At 46.3% G+C, this 20,317-nt stretch overlaps 1 protein-coding gene across 1 annotated transcript in view; it reads left to right on the top strand.

The window, feature by feature from the left end:
- LOC105496521 (charged multivesicular body protein 4B) overlaps positions 1-20,317 on the top strand; it is a 46,611-nt gene that overhangs the window by 1,648 nt on the left and 24,646 nt on the right. The gene's annotated exons all lie outside the window — the stretch shown is intronic.

The raw sequence follows: 20,317 nt of genomic DNA, 5'->3' as shown, positions 1-20,317 counted from the left end.
GAAAATAAATGAAGAAAATACTGTCCGGGGGTGATAAGTACTAAACACACAAAAAGATGGTCTGATAGGGAGTGGTGGAGTGGGAGGGATGCCACTTGAGGTAGAATGGTCAGGGAAGGCTTCTTTGAAAAGGTAAAGTTTGAACTGAGTCTGGAGAAGGAACCAGCTCTGTAAAAATCTGGGGGAGGAGCCTTTCAGGCATGGAAAGCAGCATGGGAAAAGGCTCAGAGGTTGGCAGGTTGTAAGAAACAGAAGAGGGAGACCCCTGTGTCCGGAATGTAGTGCTTGGAGGGAGAGTGGTATGAAATAAAGGGGGCGGGGGTTGGACTTTGAACTTGTTGGTGAAGAGTTTGGATTTTATTCCAAGTGGATGAAAAGCTTTTGAAGGGTATTTTGCTGGAACGTGTCCTTATTGACAGGGTTTTTAAAACATCATCTGGCTGCTGTTTGGAGAGTGGGTGGGGGATGAGGGTGGGAGCAGGGAGAACAGTGAGGAGGCAGCTGCAGGGTCCACTTGTGGCCTGGACTCCAGCTTAGTTGTGGAGATGGGAACAGGGTTATATTTTGCTGTCTCTAGCTTTTTCCTCTGATGACTCTCCCTTAGTCCAGATCCTCTGTGGTCATCAGAGTCAGTGTTTTTACCTTTCTGCATTTTGGAATGCAGGAGGAAGGTGTCAGTTTACCATTCGCCTCTGATCTTTTGGTCTGGAGCTCGCTTAGTTTCCGCAGTTTTGTTTTTTCTTTTGAGATGGAGTCTTGCTCTGTCACCCAGGCTGGAGTACAGTGGCACGATCTCAGCTCACTGCAACCTCTGCCTCCTGGGTTCAAGTGATTCTCCTGTCTCAGCCTCCTGAGTAGCTGGGATTACAGGTGCGCGCCACCATGCCTGGATAATTTTTGTATTTTTAGTAGAGATAGGGTTTCACCATATTGGTCAGGCTGGTCTCGAACACCTGACCTCGTGATCTGCCTGCCTCGGCCTCCCAAAGTGCTGGGATTATGGGCGTGAGCCATTGCGCCCAGCCATTTCTGCAGTTTTGGTGATTGAATTGACTTTCAAGGGGCTGTGGGAGAGCTCGTCAGCCGACTGCAGAGGACCAATCTCAGTTGTCAGACTTGCTGAAAACAGGCTGTCTTCCTGAGTTTGCTTGAGAGAATGGGAGCTACTGTAACCTACCCTTCTTTTTAGCATCCTCTGGGAGGAAGGTCTTAGTGTGGGGAGGTGAACACTACCACATTCAGTTAGTCTACTTATTCACCTGCCAGTATGCTGGGACCTTGAGAGTCAGAGATGAAAATACACTGTGCCAGCCCTTCAGGAACTCAGAATTGCAAGTGTGGGGTGGGAGTGTGTGTGCGTGAGAGAGAGAGAGCAGGAAATGATTATAACAGTGCAGAAACGTGAGTGTGTACATGGGCTGAGGCTGCAGAGGAGGAGGCATCTGTTTTGGGGGAAAGGATAAAGAAGACTTGGCAGAGGAAGGAGAATGTGAGGTGGGTCAGCAAGGAGTTGGGTGTGATTGGGAAGCAGGGACAGTGTCACCTCTGGAGTCTGTGGGTGGGACAGGAGATAACACTGAGCCTGTAGTCTTTGGACCTTGACCTGGAAGTGGTGAGGAGCCCTTAGCTGTCCTTTATTGTTATTTATTTATTCATTTTAAGCAACAGGGTCTCGCTCTGACACCCAGGCCGAAGTGCAGTGGTGCAATCATAGCTCACTGCAGCCTGCAACTCCTGGGCTCAAATGATCCTCTTACTTTAGCCTCCTGAGTAACTAGGACTTCAGGCATATACCTAGCTAATTCAAAACATTTTTTTTTTGTCGGGACAAGGTCTCGCTGTGTTGTCCAGGCTGGTCTCAAACTCCTGGCCTCAAGCGATCGTCCCGTATTAGCCTCCGAAAGTGTTGGAAGCAGAGAGTCATCGTATCTGCTTGGAATTTTGAAAGAGCACTCCAGCAGCAACTTAAAGGAAGAAGTGTAGACTGACCAGGAAGGGACTGGAGGCAAGAATCCCATACGGGGCAAGGTTAGCATCTTTCGGACCTGGGTTTGAGCCACAGCTTCATCATTTACTAGCTGTGTACCTGGGGGGCAGGTTACTCTGCACCTCAGATTCCTCCTCTACAAATCGGGGTACTAGCATCTGCCTGATTGGATGAAAATATATTATACATGCAAAGCTCTTAGGACAATGACTGCCATATGGTAAGTGACAGATAAATGCTTGTCATTATCATTATTACAAGGAGACTTGCAATTCTTCAGGTGAGAACAAAGGGCCTAGTATAGAAGCATGGGAAACTGGAAGAGAAATAATACATGTCTGAGACTTTTCTGAAGGAGAATCAAAAGGACTTGGTGATTTGTTGTAATTGTGGGAGTGGGCAGGACGAAGGAGAGAGGGGAGTGGAGGATGATTCCCCAGTTTATAGGTTGGGCAGCTGGTTGGATGGTGATGGCATTAATGAAGTTGGGAAACAGGAGAAGGAGTGGGTACTTCATAATTGTATAGTCCCTGTAAGTTTGGAAAACCCCTCAGCATCCACTGAGACTGTGAGGTCCACGAGGTAAGATGTGATGGTCATATTCATCACTGTGTCCCCACCACCTGGCACAGTGCTTTGCACGTGGTTAATGGTCAGCATTTGTTAAATGAAAAAAAACAATCTTGTGGATAAGTTCTGTTATTCCCATTGTACAAGAGAGGAAAATGAGGCTCACGAGGGGACGAATTCAACTCAGAGACCAGTTCTTCTGTTGACTGTGGGCATCTTGTGTTGTTTACTCCCATGATGACCAAGGGTGTCATCATGGCCATCATCATGTTCATTAAACACTCAGTTCATTAAACACCCACCTGTGCAAGGTGTGGTGCTGAGTAGGGGAAAAAGAAGTGAAGGAGAAACAGGCCATTCCCTGCTAGGTGTGTAGCCAAATGTGGATGCTATCTTTGAGGCATACACTTTGGAAAGATGAAACAAACTTTAGAAGCTTTGAAACAGACCTCAGAAGCTTGAGTAGAGTATTTGCAGTGTGTAGGTGTGTCCCAGGTAGTGGTTCCAGTGAGGGGCCTAGAGCAAAATTTGGATTGCATGTTTTTTCCAAATTTCATTTCTTTTTCTTTAGTCACATATTCATTCTTTTTTTTTTTTTTTTTTTGAGACAAGAGTGTCCCTCTGTTGCCCAGGCCAGAGTGCAATGGTGCGATCTCGGCTCACTGCAAGCTCCGCCTCCCGGGTTCATGCCATTCTCCTGCCTCACCCTCCAGAGTGGCTGGCACTACAGGCGCCTGCCAGCACGCCCGGCTAATTTTTGCATTTTTTAGTAGAGACGGGGTTTCATCGTATTAGCCAGGATGGTCTCGATCTCCTGACCTCGTGATCTGCCCGCCTCGGCCTCCCAAAGTGCTGGGATTACAGGCGTGAGCCACTGCGCCCGGCCTAGTCATATATTCATTCTTAAGCACATAGCAGGCCCTTACTGTGTCCTCGGCCCCATTCTTGGTGCTGAGAATGTAGATGTGAACCAGATGTGGTCTCTGCCATTCAAGGGACTTAAATATCATTTATGAAATAATATTCATCTCACATGGCTATGGTGAGGATCAGCTAAGATAATATATTGAAAGAGTGTGGCAAATTGTGGATATTGAGTAAGTGTACTTTTCTGATAAAGTTATTGTTGGTCAGACTTCTTTGGTTTAGTTGTCAAATGGAAAAGTTCTTTCATCGAGAGCTGGATGGAAACCAAGATCAGAGTTTAGGTGAAGTGACAAAAATCACCCAAAACTAGGTCTTTTTTGGTACCTTTCTAAACAATGCCCATTGGTTTTTTTCCCTAAGAAAGGTGATCATACTTTTCTGGAGAACATGTGGGGAAAAAAAGAAAATAAAAAAATGGAAGATGATCAAATATCAAAGATTCTTTTATTTTTAAGTCTGATAACTAGCTAAGGAAATATCTACTCTAGATGGTTCAGATTGTCCTTTTTTTTTTTTTTGGAGACGGAGTCTCGCTCTGTTGCCCAGGCTGGAGTGCAGTGGCCGGATCTCAGCTCACTGCAAGCTCCGCCTCCCGGGTCTACGCCATTCTCCTGCCTCAGCCTCCCGAGTAGCTGGGACTACAGGCGCCCACCACCTCGCCCGGCTAGTTTTTTGTATTTTTTAGTAGAGACGGGGTTTCACTGTGTTAGCCAGGATGGTCTCGATCTCCTGACCTCGTGATCCGCCTGTCTTGGCCTCCCAAAGTGCTGGGATTCCAGGCTTGAGCCACCGCGCCCGGCCCAGATTGTCCTTTTTTTCCTGTTTTAGTAAAGATGAAAACAGTTGTAGACGAGATCATAATTTTTTTTTTTTTTTTTTTGAGACGGAGTCCCGCTGTGTCGCCCAGGGTGGAGTGCAGTGGCCAGATCTCAGCTCACTGCAAGCTCCGCCTCCCGGGTTTTTACGCCATTCTCCTGCCTCAGCCTCCCGAGTAGCTGGGACTACAGGCGCCCGCCACCTCGCCCGGCTAGTTTTTTGTATTATTTAGTAGAGACAGGGTTTCACCGTGTTAGCCAGGATGGTCTCGAACTCCTGACCTCGTGATCCGCCCGTCTCGGCCTCCCAAAGTGCTGGGATTACAGGCTTGAGCCACCGCGCCCGGCAAGATCATAATTTAACAAGAGAATTGTATAAGATTTGGAAATGGAGACTGGCATCTAAAACACCCTACATTGGTACATTTCTGTGGATTTATGGATGCAAATCAGTTCATTTACAGGTTAATTTAGGTGTAGCTGAGAATGTCTGATGGATGCATAGAGGCCAGGAGCTCACAAGAGATATTTCTTCATTAAGTTGTGCTCATTGCTAGAGTGAGAGTGGTTTTCTCCTGTTTAATAAAGTCTCTCTAAAACATAAGTGTGTGTGAAGACACCGTAATAAGTTAAATTTATAGTGAACTTAACTATGGTTCTCTGGAATCAAGATCTCAGGTTGAAAAGCACAGTGTCTCAATGGGGCATGTGCCAGCAGGATCTCTTATCCTAGAGGCCCAGGGATAGAAAACTCGAAATCCACCCAGGGAACTGAGCAGTGGGAATTTCCCTCAGTGATGCTTAAGTTTCTTGTTTGGAAAAATGGTTGGCTAGGTTGAGTTTGGTTTACTTCTTAAGACAGATGGAGTACCAGAGGCCCTATGTGTTGACTATCCAAACATGCTGGTGCCTTTGATTCAAATGACAAAATCCTTATTTTGCCCCATTTGGCAGGTAGATTAGATATTTTTAAGTGCCTGCCAGAGTAGGTTTATAATGTGATTTGTAACTCAAGATAGGTTTTGTTTGGAAGTTTAACTAAACGTGAAGACCTTTGAGCAGGACTGTTTTGCTTGGAGAAACCTTGAGTTGTCCAGAGTTGGGTTTCAGTGTGGAGGGAGGTCTTGGAGACCATCCTATGAAGATGTGTGCAAGCCAGCCATTTCTGAGGCATAGAACCAGGACCTAATTTGTTTACAGTGGTCTAGAGCCTTGGCATGGAGCCAGGGCCCACCAGGAGGAGGGGCAGAGCTATTGGGGCCTTGAGGATTTTCTTATGAAAACTTAGTCTTCTTGCTCAGAATTATTTTGTGTTGTGTCACTGTCTTTAAGAGTGTGTGAGACAGAGGATATTAGAAAACAACTGTAGTTGGTCATTTTGCAGATGGATGGTTATATTTAGAAGGGGAAAATCTGAGCATAGCAATGGGGGAAACTACAGATCTAGCTGGTTATAGTACTGGTCTGTTTTTAAGCTGTTTGGCTCAAGTCAGCCATCATTTATTACGTGTCTTCTCGGAGGAAGGCAGTGTGGTGATGTGGGCAAAAGATTCCCAGTTTGAATGCAGCTTTCCCTCTCACCAGTAGTACCTTGGCAGTTACTTAGTTTCTCTCAGTCTCAATTCCCCCGTGTGTGAAAAGGGAAATACTACCAATGCTTACTTGTTAGGGCTCTTGTGAGGATATGGAATAAGTTGATGTATGTAGAATGCCTGGCAAATAGGCGAGATGAAACTGTTTCCTTGGCTTCCCAGGGATAGTCTTAGGGACAGTAAGGGTTTAAAGATAGATGAGACACTGCCTTCTCCCCACAAGGGCCCACACAGTTCATTGAGGAAGACACAAAGGTAAAAGTAACTATGAGAAAAGGCAAACCCCTAAGTTTACAAATGAAATGTTAGAGGAAAATACAGCAGGAAGAGTTTAATTCATCTCTGAGGTTGCAGGTTCATCTCACCCAGCTACCCATCCAATGCCCAGATTCCCTTTGTGGCATTCCTGCCAAGTGATTAACCTCTGATTGAACCCCTCTGTTGACAGGATTTGTATTAGGTGCCCTATCCCCCCACACTACAGCCTAGTCTGTCTCCGGATAGCTCCGACTGTAAAATCACCTTTCTTATTTGGGATTGATATCTGTCGTTCTGTAGTACCTACCTCTGCTACAGGTTGGGATGGTAGCTTCATAGGGAAGCAGCCTGGGCTGGTGAAAAGAATGTGGGATTTGGGGACAGAAGGGTTGGGGCAAATCCCAGCTTTGACACTAGACATTTGTGAACTAGAAAACGGGTCGTGATTTCTGCCTCTTGGGGCCACAGAGAACAGGTCTGATCCCCCTTCTCTACATGACAGATCAAGGACGATTGTGCTTATGTCTAAGCCTGCACTTCTCTAGGACAGCCCTTCTACATTTCATTGACTGTCCATTTTCTGGTGCTTCTGTTCCTTCCTTTTTACCCTCCTTTGGATATGCTGCTGTTTACCAGTGTTGCTCTTTTTTTTTTTTTGAGACGGAGTTTTGCTCTGTTGCCGGGGCTGGAGTGCAGTGGTGCAGTGGCGCCATCTGAGCTCACTGCAACCTGCGCCTCTCGGGTTCAAGTGATTCTCCTGCCTCAGCCTCCTGAGTAGCTGAAACTACAGGCATGCGCCACCAAGCCCAGCTAATTTTTTTGTACTTTCAGTAGAAATGAGGTTTCACCATGTTAGCCAGACTGGTCTTGAACTCCCGACCTCAACTAATTCGCCCGCCTTGGCCTCCCAAAGTGCTGGGATTACAGGTGTGAGCCACCGTGCCCGGCCAATGTTGCTCTTAAGGTGTGGAGTGGACAGAGCTGAATAATCTGAATATTCTAGCCAAAGTCTGAGCAGGACAACCCCAGAACATGCAGGGCCAAGCCATTTGTTTAGGAACTAGTTTGGTTACGTGTGCTCTTGAGCCCTGATACTTCCGGTATCACTGAGACAGGGAAAAGTGATCGTATTTTCCTGTGGCTTATTCAGTAGTAAAGGGATGAGCATCTAGGAACCCCTAAAGTTTGTTTGGTCCTTCTTAAGGAGTCTTAGCTGAAGGATTGAATGATTTAAGTTCTTAACAAGAGCATCTGGCTGGCTTGATTCCCCAACAGCTGATATTTCTAGCTCTACCTCCTCCCTCTTCCTTAAAGGGCAAAGCTGGCTTGGAGGGTTTTTTTGAGTGATAAAGTAAAGCTATACATCCCTCTGGTTGTGGTTGTTTAGCTCAAAAGGCCAGTGATATGGTATAGTGGAAAAGGTGCTAGCTTTGGGGTGAGAAGGCCTGACTTCACATTCCACCTCTGCCACTTGCTAGTTTAGTAATCCAGGGTAAGCCTCCTCATATCTCTAAACAACAGCTTCTTTAGCTACAAAAAGGAATACAGAATTGACTACACAAGCTTTCTGCTCAAAGTGTGGTCTATGGAAACATCTGGGACATTGTTAGAAATGTGGACTCTTAGGCCCCATCCTGACCTACTGAAGCAGAACCTGCATTTTATGAGGTGCTCAGGTGGTTTGTATGCCCATCAAAGTTTGAGAGATTTTGAAACAGATTTGGATATTTTGCAGTTTGGGGACTCTGATGTTGAGATCCCAAATCTTTGATCTTAATGCTGTATAGGTACACATTTGTGTTTAATTTCAGTTGATCCATTTTCAAAGATGGTGGCTGGAAACTTTTGCTTCACTCATGAATCTATTTGATAGGTAAGTATGTAGTAATTTGAACTGTGTGCCAGATACTGTCCTAGTTGCTGGGTAAACGCAGATGAAGACAGGTCATTGCCTCTGAGGTTCTTATAATCTAGCCAAGTGACACAAGTAAACAGATAACCAGGATACAGTGCGATTTGTTCTCGAAGCATATTCAGGATTCAGTTTGTGACATGCACCAGAGGGGAACTGGAACAACTTCATTGTGGGGGCTGGGGGACTTCAATTTATGTTTTATTGAGTAGTTATTTTGGGGAGTAATGAAATGTTAGAGCAGAAAGGAACTCAAAATGTATGAGTGCTTGAAACTTTAGATTAATAGGAAAAGTTTTTTGAGAAAGAAAAACCAGGAATGTGGAACTATTTGCAGTACTTTTAAAAAGTACTTTATTTGAATCAGAAGCCCCTTGGTGGGGACATGAGAATGGGTCATTGTTTAAGTTGGTCATAAAATAATTAGCTTTGGAATACTAAATTTAAAGTATAGTTTATTCTGATAATTAATTTGCTTAATTATTCAGTTAATGATTCAGTTAAAATTGTCTTCCTAAGAAAGGAAGTAGGAACTAAGAAACCTGAGTAGTGGATTCTCTACTGTCTGCATAAGCAATCATTATAAATTCCTGGTTTGTAATCTTTATAAGATCTAATAGTTGTATAAATAAAAATAAGACTTTACATGTGTGTAGCCCAGCCACTATTCCCTGCAGAGGTTTGGAGACGAGTTGCTACCCAGACTAGGATTTACTCTGTGACTCCCCCATTAGGGTGAGGAATTTGATCAACATGGTGTGTCCCAGAGTTCCCTGGACTTGGAGACATTGACTGACAAGGCTGACATTTAAAACCCAGATTAGGCTGGGCATGGTGACTCACACCTGTAATCCCAGCACTTTGGAAGGTGAGGTGGAAAGATAACTTGAGGCCAGGAGTTTGAGACCAACATGGGCATCAGAGCGAGACCCCATCTCTATTTTTAAAACAAAGTTAAAATAAAGCCCAGATTATTGCTAGTTTCTTTCTTTCTTTCCTTTCTTTTCTTTTCTTTCCTTCCTTCCTTCCTTCCTTCCTTCCTTCCTTCCTTCCTTCCTTCCTTCCTTCCTTCCTTCCTTCCTCCCTCCCTCCCTTCCTCCCTCCCTCCCTCCCTCCCTCCCTCCCTCCCTTCCTTCCTCCTCCCTCCCTTCCTTCCCTTCCTTCCCTTCCTTTTCTTTCTTTCTTCCAGTCTTGCTGTCGCCCAGGCGGGGAGTATGGTGGCAAGATCTTGGCTCACTGTAACTTCTGCCTTTCGGTCTGAAGCCATCCTCCCACCTCAACCTCCTGAGTAGCTGGGACAGCAAGTGTGTACCACCATGCCCAACTAAATTTTTGTATTTTTTTTTTTTTGTAGAGACGGGGTTTTGCCGTGTTGCCCAGGCTGGTCTCAAACTGCTGAGCCCAAGGTGTCCACCCACTTTGGCCTTCTAAGGTTTTGGGATTACAGGCGTGAGCCACTGCACGCGGCCTATTGCTATTTTATTTATTTATTTTTTTGGAGACGGAGTCTCGCCCTGTTGCCCAGGCTGGAGTGCAGTGGTGTGATCTTGACTCACTGCAACCTCCACCTCCCGAGTTGAAATGATTCTCCTGCCTCAACCTCATGAGTAGCTGGCGTTGCAGGCACATACCACCACACCCAGCTAATTTTTGTATTTTTAGTAGAGACAGAGATTTCACCATGTTGGCCAGGCTGGTCTCGAACTCCTGACCTCAGGTGATCCACCCACCTTGGCCTCCCAAAATACTGGGATTATAGGCGTGAGCCACCGCCCCCAGCCTACTCTCTTAATTCTCTATCAGGTAAACTAGTTGCTTTCATCTCTCCAAAGCATGTTCTCAGAATTTTGCACATAGGCAGTGTGTCATTGCAGATGCTTGGCAAGTCTGGAGTTAGGACTTTGGGCGTCAACTTGTAATGGACTCCGATAGCCTTCTGTGGCCTTGTCTAAGGAGGGAACTGATATCAGCCTGGCATTCAGCTTGCTTCTCCTAGCTGACAGGGCTGCAGGGCTTACAGCTGCGGACAGCCCTCATGGTTAGATTTTAGAGGTAATTTTGGAGGTGTAAAGGACACAGCAATATAGGCCCAGTTAAGTAATTTTCTTTCTTTTTTCTTTTCTTTTTTTTTGAGATGCAGTCTCGCTCTGTCACCCAGGCTGGAGTGCAGCGGTGCAATCTGGGCTCACTGCAAGCTCCACCTCCCAGATTCATGCCATTCTCCTGCCTCAGCCTCCTGAGTAGCTGGGACTACAGGCGCCCACCACCATGCCCAACTAATTTTTTGTATTTTTAGTAGAGACGGGTTTCACTGTGTTAGCCAGGATGGTCTCGATCTCCTGACCTCATGATCCACCCGCCTCGGCCTCCCAAAGTGCTGGGATTACAGGCGTGAGCCACCACGCCCGGCCCAGTTAAGTAATTTTCATTGTGCTTAAAAACATTGTATTTCAAAGAAAAAAAATTTTTTTCAGAAAAGGTATCCTCAGGAAATGAAAACATTTCCCCCATCTTTGGGAAATGCCGTGTACTTTACAAACTTCATCGTGTGTGAGTGGTATTGTTCCATTTTAGAGATGAGAAAGTCGAGGTTCAGATTATATGAGTCACTGGGCAGATCTAGCTCTGTGACTTGGGGATCCTGAGGTGGGCTGTATCACAGTGGATTTTCTGGTGTGTTTGGTATTCCGTAGGATCTCAGCTCTGTCGCCCAGGTTGGAGTGCAGTGGCGTGATCATGGCTCACTGCAGCCTGGACATCCTGAGCTCAAGTGATCCTCCCACCTCGGCCTCCTGAGTAGCTGGTACTATAGGCATGCACCACCAAGCTTGGCTAATATTATATTTTATTTTATTTTTCTGACAGGGTCTCACTCTGTAGCCCAGGCTGGAGTGCAGTGGAACGATCTAGGCTCATTGCAACCTCCGCCTCCCAGATTCAAGCAATTCGTTTATCTCAGCCTCCCGAGTATCTGGGATTATAGGCGCGTGCCAACACACCCGGCTAATTTTTGTATTTTTAGTAGAGACAGGGTTTCACCATATTGGTCAGGCTGGTCTCAAACTGCTGACCTCAGGTGATCCACCCGCCTCGGCTTCCTAAAGTGCTGGGATTACAGATGTGAGCCACTGCACCCGGCCTAATTTTTTATTTTTTATAGAGAGGGGAGTCTCACTATATTGCCCAGGCTGTTCTTGAACTCCTGGGCTCAAGCATCTTCCCACCTTGGCCTCCCAAAGAGTTGGGATTACAGGGATGAGTAACCACACCCACCCCAGATTGCTATAATCCTTGAGTGCTTGTAATTTATCAATAGACAGAATCTTGTCATTGGAAATCAATTTTTATAATATTTCCTGTACAATGTGAGCACCTATCCTTATTCTGCAGAGGAGTACTTCACAGTGTTTTATGGCTTCCAAAGAACTTTCACATACATAATCTGGTTTTGAAACTCAGAGAAGCCTTCTGTAGGGCAGATTATGATTTTTAGCCCCGTTTTTTTTCCTTTTAAAGAAAGGAAGAAACTAAGGCTCAAAACAATTAAATGGTGTTCCTAGAGGCAGAGTCAAGGCTAGAGCCCTTCTTGAGGCTCCAAGGCTAGTGCGTTTCTGCCACTCTGTGCATCCACCCTGGCTCCTTCCTGTTAATGCTGCATTTCAGATTCCCCCCAGCTTCAGCAGGGCTGTGTCAGTAGTGGGTGTGGTCAGTCAGGTTGAGGAGGACAAGGTTGGGGTTGCGGTGTGGGGGCCTCAAGAGTGACTGGACCGTGTTATACACAGCGGGACTAGTGCCAAGGAGAAGACCAAGAGGAGACTGTTGTTACATTCTGGAATGGTTTGAGAGCCTTTATTCACTCGTCTTCATTCATTCAGTTTGCTACAACATCAACATTGTGCATTTCCCTGCCAGGTTTCCATCTTTTCCCACAATAAGCTCATTTTCTCTGTGGCCTCTAGAGTAGTGTTTCTCAACCTTGACTATTGACATTTTGGACTGGATAATTTTTTTGTTGTGTGGGACTGTCTTGTGTATTGTAGGATGTTTAGCAGTAGCTTTGGCCTCTACCTACTAGATGTTCTTAATACCTCCCTATCCAGTTGTGACAATAAAAATGTCTCCAAATATTGCTGAATGTCCCCGAAAGGGTGGGGGGAGGGTGGCAGAAGCTCCTAGGTTGAGAACCATTGATCTAGGGCTTGTCAAGCCACTGCAAATAGAGCTCTAGAGTATCAGAGGCTGGTCTAAGGATAAGGGGTCATAAAGAGCAGGGCCGGGGGAAGTCTACTAGGTACTTTTCACCCTACCATTTTGTTATTCTGCTCGGGAAACCAAGATCTAGAAACTTAGCCAAGGACCACCTGGCTCTGCTTTCTGGAAGTCTGGCTAGGGCTGGGAATCCCTCCCACCCAGGACTCTTTGATCAACCCATAGTCCCTAGTCTTTTCAGGTTGAATAACCCTTTTCTAGTTTCAAAAAATATCGAGAGTGGGTGTATGATAATGGTTGTACTTTTAATACCTGTTAATTCCGAAGATCAGATATTAATAAAAAATTCCCTTCATCCGATATTCAGTATATAGCCACTGTCTTTCTTCCCTATGTCTGTGTCTGTGTAAGTGGTAAATTTACACACATGGTAGTTGTTTTTATTATTGTGTGATACATTCATCATTTCATTTCAGGCAGGGCACAGGTGGGCACATTCACAGAGCGCTGGAGTGACCACTGTGAACCCCATGAGCTCACAACCCATAGGTTGGGAACTTATTGACGTATTATACTAGGAGACTTGAGAGAACAGCAGACCTGAAACTCGGCTTTTCCTGAAACCATGAGCTGTCTTCACACTTGAGATGGAAATCTCCACACTCTGGAAATGAAAAGCCGACAGGCTACCCAGAGTGCTCAGTGCTGCTCTCTCAACAGCTATACACTAGGGCATTTGTGATAAAAGAAGAAGCATTTGGCTGGAAACAAGCTTTAAGTTTCTAGCATTAGTTGGTAAATGGTGCATGGGTCTAAGGGGAGTTTAAAATAATGGCCTTTAACTTGGGAATCTGTGTTTGCAAACCCTCTCATCTCAAAGCACTGAGCTTCTCTGACAAGAACCTTTATTCTTATTTCAGAAGTAAGAAGCAGAGAGGCCAAGGCCACACAAAGGGTCCCTGAAAAAGAGCCAGCTCCTCCCAGGTTTAGGAGATGGACCGGTGGTTGGCATCACAGGGTGGAGCTGTTTGTTTTTATCAGGTGATGGTGGGAAAAGGAAGAAAGGTTGTTAAGTTCCACCCAGTTTGGCAAACATTTTGAGTGTTTACTGTGAAAGACTCAATTTGAAGGGATGGTGTGGGTCATAGTTCTTACCCTCTAGGAGCTCCCGGTCTGGTGAGGGCTGTAGAGAAAGACAGTGCATAACTCTCTGTAAAATAAGGCACGCCTACCATTGCTATTTAGTCAAAGTATGGTAGGAGAAGGAAGGAGGAAGAAGTGAATTCCAGCTGGGAGACTCTAGGGTAGCGCCAGGGGGATGGCAGGGGTTCTGAGCTGGGACTTGATGAATGGGATTTGGGAAGGAGGAGGCCGGCAGGACCATTTGAGGCAGAGGGGACTGTGGGACCCAAGGTACAGAGATTAGCATGTGCTGTGTTTGTGTGTGGGAGGGTTAAGGGGTTATGGAGTATAGATGAGGGTTGGTGGTGGCTCAGGTGGAGTGAGAGTGTGGGTTGCAGCCTCCCTGAGGAGCCCTGGATGCCAAGCTGAGGAATCTGTGTTAGTCTGAATTTAGTGAGGCACATGCCAAATGGACACTTTCTGTCTGTAGAAAGCAGTTTGCTGGGACCAGCAGCCATCTCCCTACAGCACTCAGGTGAAGTTTCCCATTGGTAGGCTGTCTGTCTATTACTGTCTGAGGGAACAAGGTGTGTCTGGGGGCTGTTCCCTTATAAGGAAGTCCATCAGTCACTACCGTTTCTCTTGTTTGTTCTCCCTGTTCCCCTTCTGCTTTATTTGAAGTCCAGCCATTCTGGGCAGCTTGGTAGAGGCAGAACAGCAATTTTTCTGTTTTCAGAGTATCTCAGGTTGCATGCCAAAGGTAAGCAGGCAAATCCTCTTTGCTTAAACTAGCTTGACCCAGCCTCATTTATTAATCAGGTCCTTGGCTAATATTGCGCATTTCACTCCCAGCTGGCTCGCTGGCTAACTCAATTAGTTGTGATCTTTGGGATTGTTTAATCTTCCTTTCATGTTTATCTTTGGTTCAAAAGAAAGCTAGTTATTCTTTTTGGTTGATGACAGTGACCTATATTTCTGAGGCCATACATTTCAGGCCATACAGTTCAGCCCAAGCTTGATCTATCCCATTCCCAAAACTCTGAGAATGAACTCTTCCCCTCTTCCCCGTTTCCGGAGTTCCTGGCCTCCTGTTAGCTGTCCTATCCCTGGGTGTTCCCTCCATTGCCCAGACTGGTCTGGCAGACACCTAAGACTTCGAGACGCTGCACACTAGTTCAGACTCTGTCACTGTATATCTTTGGACAAGTAAGGGCCTTCCTACCTCTGGGCCTTTGTTTTGTCAACAACAGAATGGGAAACTGGATTAAATGAGTGCTAAGATTTCTCTGCTGTAACATTCAACAAGTGCCACATTACAGTAACCTTACCCTCCAGACAGCCAGGTGTTGCTCTAAGCAGTTTCACTGCATAAAAAGATGGAGTAACTCAGCCTTCATCTTATCTACTAACAGCTTAGGTACATGCCTGCTTATTGTAAAAGTTGAGGTCAGCCATAGGCTGTTTTGTAGAAGGTACTGGACATTTTTCTATTTTGATTCCTTCGATCAGAGGCCAGAACTGAATAATGGTTTTTAGCTGCTCCCCGATCCTGCATCCAGGCAAGCAGCACAGATGCTGGAGGGCATCTCTTCTGGTACCTGAGCCTTGTTTGGATCAGTAGCCTGCCTCTGACTTTACTGCCAGTGTTTTGGCAAATCAGAGGCACAAATTTCTGTTGGGGCTCGGCAGGTTCACGCCCTACTGGACAAACCCCCAGCAGTGACCAGTTAAGCACACTGGGGTAAGACTTGTGATAGGACTTGACTTCCTCACCTGCCCACCTTTGGGGCCACAGGATGTAGGGGATTTGTCTCCTGTGTAAGGATAGTGAAGAAAGGAACCAGTTGCTAAGGGCTGGCCTGACTTGAGTCATTTTAATTCAATCTGCTTTTTAGGATGGCGATCGAAGAGAAAATCAATGATCCTGGCGGTGTCAGAAAGAACAGCGGGGCCGGGTGCGGTGGCTCAAGCCTGTAATCCCAGCACTTTGGGAGGCCGAGACGGGCGGATCACGAGGTCAGGAGATCAAGACCATCCTGGCTAACACGGTGAAACCCTGTCTCTACTAAAAAATACAAAAAACTAGCCGGGCGAGGTGGCGGGCCCCTGTAGTCCCAGCTACACAGGAGGCTGAGGCAGGAGAATGGCGTGAACCCGGGAGGCGGAGCTTGCAGTGAGCCGAGATCCAGCCACTGCACTCCAGCCCAGGCGACAGAGTGAGACTCTGTCTCAAAAAAGAAAAAAAAAAAAAAGGAACAACGGGCTTTTCTGCAAAGGCCTCATGTGCTTAGCGTAAGTCCTGGCTCCATCGTGAGCAGCTAAGCCTCTTAGGAATATGGTAAACATTTACCTACCTGGTTCTAAATTAGGCCCTTTAAAACCTCAAGTCTCCACTAGTGACATTAAAACAGCCCTCTCCCTTTTATTAACCTGCCCAGTACATTGCTGTCTCCTAAGCAGTTCTGGAAGATCAAACTTTAGTGCTCATCTTGTCCATACAGAGGGAGATCCCAGGCCCAGAGAGGTGAGGTGACCTATTAAGAGTAATACAGCTCATTGAAGGGAAAGCTGAGACTGGAACTCATGGCTCTTATCTCCTCATTCCAGTGAATTCTGCTGTGGCCTCATCTGCTTCTCAACAGACGCTGTGGTAAATGTGGCCAACCCTGCCAGAATAGTTTTGAAAATAAAGTTAAAGTGCCATGCAGAAAGCCAGCTGACAGGAGAGATGGAGTAAACAGTTACTATTTTAGGGGGTTGTTTTCTTTTGAGTTATAACTAGCGGTCGGTGGTTAGGCGGGCGGGCACAGCCGTGGTGGAGGATCATAAACTACAGGATCTTGTTGCACCTACATTTCTGACTCTCTGTGTGACCAGACTGAACAAGTCTCTGCCTGCATCAGTTTCCTCCATGCAAGCCATCAGAATAATTCCTACCTTCAGCTCATTTTACAGGACTCTGGGGAGGGTTAGGAAGTCTATAAAGAGACCTAAGAAAAAGTTGATATATAAATAGTAATTTTTGGTGCTGCTTGTTTTTTTTTTTTTCGTTGAGGTATAATTTATTTATAGTAAAGCAGAGAAGTCTTAGGTGACAGCTGAATGAATTTTTAAAATGTATACACTTATGTAACAACCACACAGATCAAGGTATGAGAACATTCCAGCACTCAGCAGTCTGGAGGGTTTATAGCAGTTTAGGACTTGAGAATAGAGCAATATTTGTTTATTCTGGCCCCTTTTAGAATTTCAGAGGCCATTTATCCTTCTGTTACTCATTCAACATGTTTCCCAAACACCTTGTAGTACTGGGCACGGTGCTAGGTATTGCTGGGAGAACAGAAATGAAGAATTGTTGGCCTCTGTCTTGGGCTCACAGCCCATTAGGGATTATGACTTGAATCCAAGGGAGAAAGCGAGAAGAGCTGTGAGAGGAAGCTTGGAGGAGAGAGGCTGCTTCTTGCTGGGAGAGAGGAGGGTGTGTGGTATTTATGTAGACACAGAATTTTCCCCAGTTCTCTCTGTTTGTAAACATAGGAAAGGGACCAGATTATGAACTTTAGCCCCTTCTCAGTCAGTTCTTTGCATTCTCAGACCATGTTGGGTACTTGGAGAGGTGCAGGCCCAGCCGAGAATGCCCATCTGTGGTGTTTGCTCAGCTTTGCCTTTCCCTTGGGAAGCAGAAACAAACTCAGGCAAGAACAAGAGACACTTCCCTCCCTTTCTTTGGCCCCTAGGCTCTAAGGAACTGATTTCCCTTCTGTCTTTTTTTTTTTTTTTTTTTTTTTGAGACGGAGTCTCGCTCTGTCGCCGGGGCTGGAGTGCAGTGGCCGGATCTCAGCTCACTGCAAGCTCCGCCTCCCGGGTTTACGCCATTCTCCTGCCTCAGCCTCCTGTGTAGCTGGGACTACAGGCGCCCGCCACCTCGCCCGGCTAGTTTTTTGTATTTTTTTTTTTTTTAGTAGAGACGGGGTTTCACCGTGTTCGCCAGGATGGTCTCGATCTCCTGACCTCGTGATCCGCCCGTCTCGGCCTCCCAAAGTGCTGGGATTACAGGCTTGAGCCACCGTGCCCGGCCTCCCTTCTGTCTTGGGTCTTAAGGTTATAAGGCCACAAATCTGTGAATTAATTTTGGCCTGAATTTCTTTCTTTGCCCTCTTTGGTTGAGTAATTAAAAATTTCAATTTCTTATGTGAAACCAGACCCCAGAAAGACTTTCCTGATCATTTTCATATATGAGAAATAAGTTTTAGATTTTCTTGCTGGCTGATATACACACGTATAGCTCTGTGGTTGGAAGAAAGGAGGAGGCTGTATCCAGAGTAGACACATGGTGACCCCTTTCTTTAGAGAGAGTCTCCGGAGATGGTTTAAGACCAGTGCCTAATGTAGGGTCAGCCTGAAGAGATAACACCATAGAACATCTGAGCATTATAGAGCCACATCTTGGTACATGTGTAGACAGTAGATAGGAAAGGAAGAAGGGCAGATGGCTCCGCCTGGCTGAACCTTGTTCAGGGTCTGATGAGTTGTCGGTCTTGGAAATGACTTGAGAGATCATCTGGGCCCATTTCTGCACTCCCATTTTACAAATGAGGAAACAGACTTTGATTTGACCAGAACTGACTGGCAGCAGAGCTGGAACCATAACCAGGTCTCACATGTGGTGGAGAATGAAGACGTTCTGGTGGAGTGCTCAGCAGGATGTGGAAGGAAGCTTGGCTGGGAGAGGGTGGTGGTGAAGAGGAGGATGAAAGGAGTGGCAGAAGCATTTGATGGTTCCCTCAGCATATGGAGCCAGGAGAAGCAAGGCGCCGAGGTGGGAGAGACACTGAGGTTGTTAATCAACTCAGGGGAGGGACCTGGGAGCCCTACAGCAAGAGGGTATGGGGGATACCGTGGCCAGGCTGAAAGATTTTGAATGGCTTGGGCATCTATAGTGCTTATCTTCCTTGTATTAGTTAGCTTGGACTGCCATAACAAAATACCATAGACTGGGTGGTTTAAGCAACAAAACTTTATTTTCTCAGTTCTGGAGACTCAGAGTCCGTGGTCAAGGTGCTGGGTAATTCTGTTTCTGGTGAGAGCTCTCTTCCTGACTGGCAGACAGCTGCCTACTTGCTCTGGCCTCACATGGCCTTCCCGTAGAGTATGTGTTGTGCATCGCGGGGAGTGGATAGGGAGTGGGGGTGTCTCTCTTCCTATAAGGCTAACAGTCCTGTCAGATTAGGGTCCCATCCTTATGATATCAGTTAGCCTTAATGACCTCCAAGAGGCCCCATCTCCAAGTGCAGCCACACTGGGGCCAAGGGCTTCAACATATGAATTCTGGGGGATATAGGTCAGTCCATAGCACTCCTTAGCTTTTTGTTTTCTGATTGACTACTTTAGGACCCTTGAGGTATTGTTTTTCTTGGTAGGGAGGCTGCTTTCTGACATTCCTTTCTTTATATTATTTTCTAAACAATCAGATTATAATCTAGCACTGTGAATTAATTGTTCAAAGGAACAGAGGTTTGTTTTTTTTTTTAATTTTTTAAAAATTTTTTTGAGACAGGGTCTTGCTGTGTCACTCAGGCTGGAATACACTGGCATGAAAATGGCTCATTGCAGCCTGGACCTCCACAGCTCAAGGGATCCTCCCACCTCAGCCTCCCAAGTAGCTGAGACTACCTATGCCCAGCTCATTTTTTTTTTTTTTTTTTTTTCAGACAGAGTCTTCGTCTGTCGCCCAGGCTGGAGTGCAGTGGCGCAATCTTGGCTCACTGCAACCTCCGCCTCCTGGGTTCAAGTGATTCTCCTGCCTCACCTCCCAAGTAGCTGGGATTATAGGCACGTACCACCATGCCTGGCTAATTTTAGTAGAGACGGGTTTTCACCATGTTGGCCAGACTGGTCTCGAACTCCTGACCTCAAGTGATCCGCCCACCTCGGCCTACCAAAGTGCTAGGATTACAGGCATGAGCCACTGTGCCTGGCTGCCCTGCTAAGTTTTAAAAGTTTCTGTGGAGATGAGGTTTCACTATGTTGGCCAGACTGGTCTTAAACTCCTGTGATCTACCCGCCTTGGCCTCCCAAAGTGCTGGGATTACAGGTGTTAGCCACCATGCCCAGCCTCTCAGCTAAATTTTAAAAATTTTTGTGGAGATGAGGTTTTGCTGTGTTGCCCAGGCTGGTCTTGAACTCCTGGCCTCAAGTGATCCTCCTGCCTTGGCCTCCCAAAGTGCTAGGATTACAGGCATGAGCCACTGCACCTGGCCTCAGAGATTATGTTCTGTCAGTGTTTCAGTGTCTGGTAATTCTGTGCAGTTTGGAGTTCATTCTTTAATTTTGTTATTTTCTTTTTTTTTTTTTTTTTTTTTTTTTGAGACGGAGTCTCGCTATGTCGCCCAGGGTGGAGTGCAGTGGCCGGATCTCAGCTCACTGCAAGCTCCGCCTCCCGGGTTTTTACGCCATTCTCCTGCCTCAGCCTCCCAAGTAGCCGGGACTACAGGCGCCCACCACCTCGCCCGGCTAGTTTTTTGTATTTTTTTAGTAGAGACGGGGTTTCACCGTGTTAGCCAGGATGGTCTCGAACTCCTGACCTCGTGATCCGCCCGTCTCGGCCTCCCAAAGTGCTGGGATTACAGGCTTGAGCCACCGCGCCCGGCCAGTTTTGTTATTTTCACATATACAGTTGTAAGCGACAGTGTTCAGCAGGGATCGGATAGCAAACCCATGAACCAGACTGTTTTTGTTTTTTAATTGTGGTAAAGTATACATAACGTTACAGGTGTGAGCCACCGTGTCTGACCTGTGCCCCTGTGCCCCATTTTTTAAGGACCAAGGCAAGACTACCTTTTCCCAAAAGAGAATCAGCTTCCTGTGCCCTTCGCCCCTTGCTGCCTTTGGGCAAGGAAAATCATTTGTCTGCAACCCCTTCATC

The sequence above is a fragment of the Macaca nemestrina genome, chromosome 15, assembly GCF_043159975.1.
Source record: "Macaca nemestrina isolate mMacNem1 chromosome 15, mMacNem.hap1, whole genome shotgun sequence".
NCBI lineage: Eukaryota > Metazoa > Chordata > Mammalia > Primates > Cercopithecidae > Macaca > Macaca nemestrina.
The sequence above is the reverse complement of the archived record's forward strand: the minus strand, read 5'-3'. Positions and strand labels throughout refer to the sequence as shown.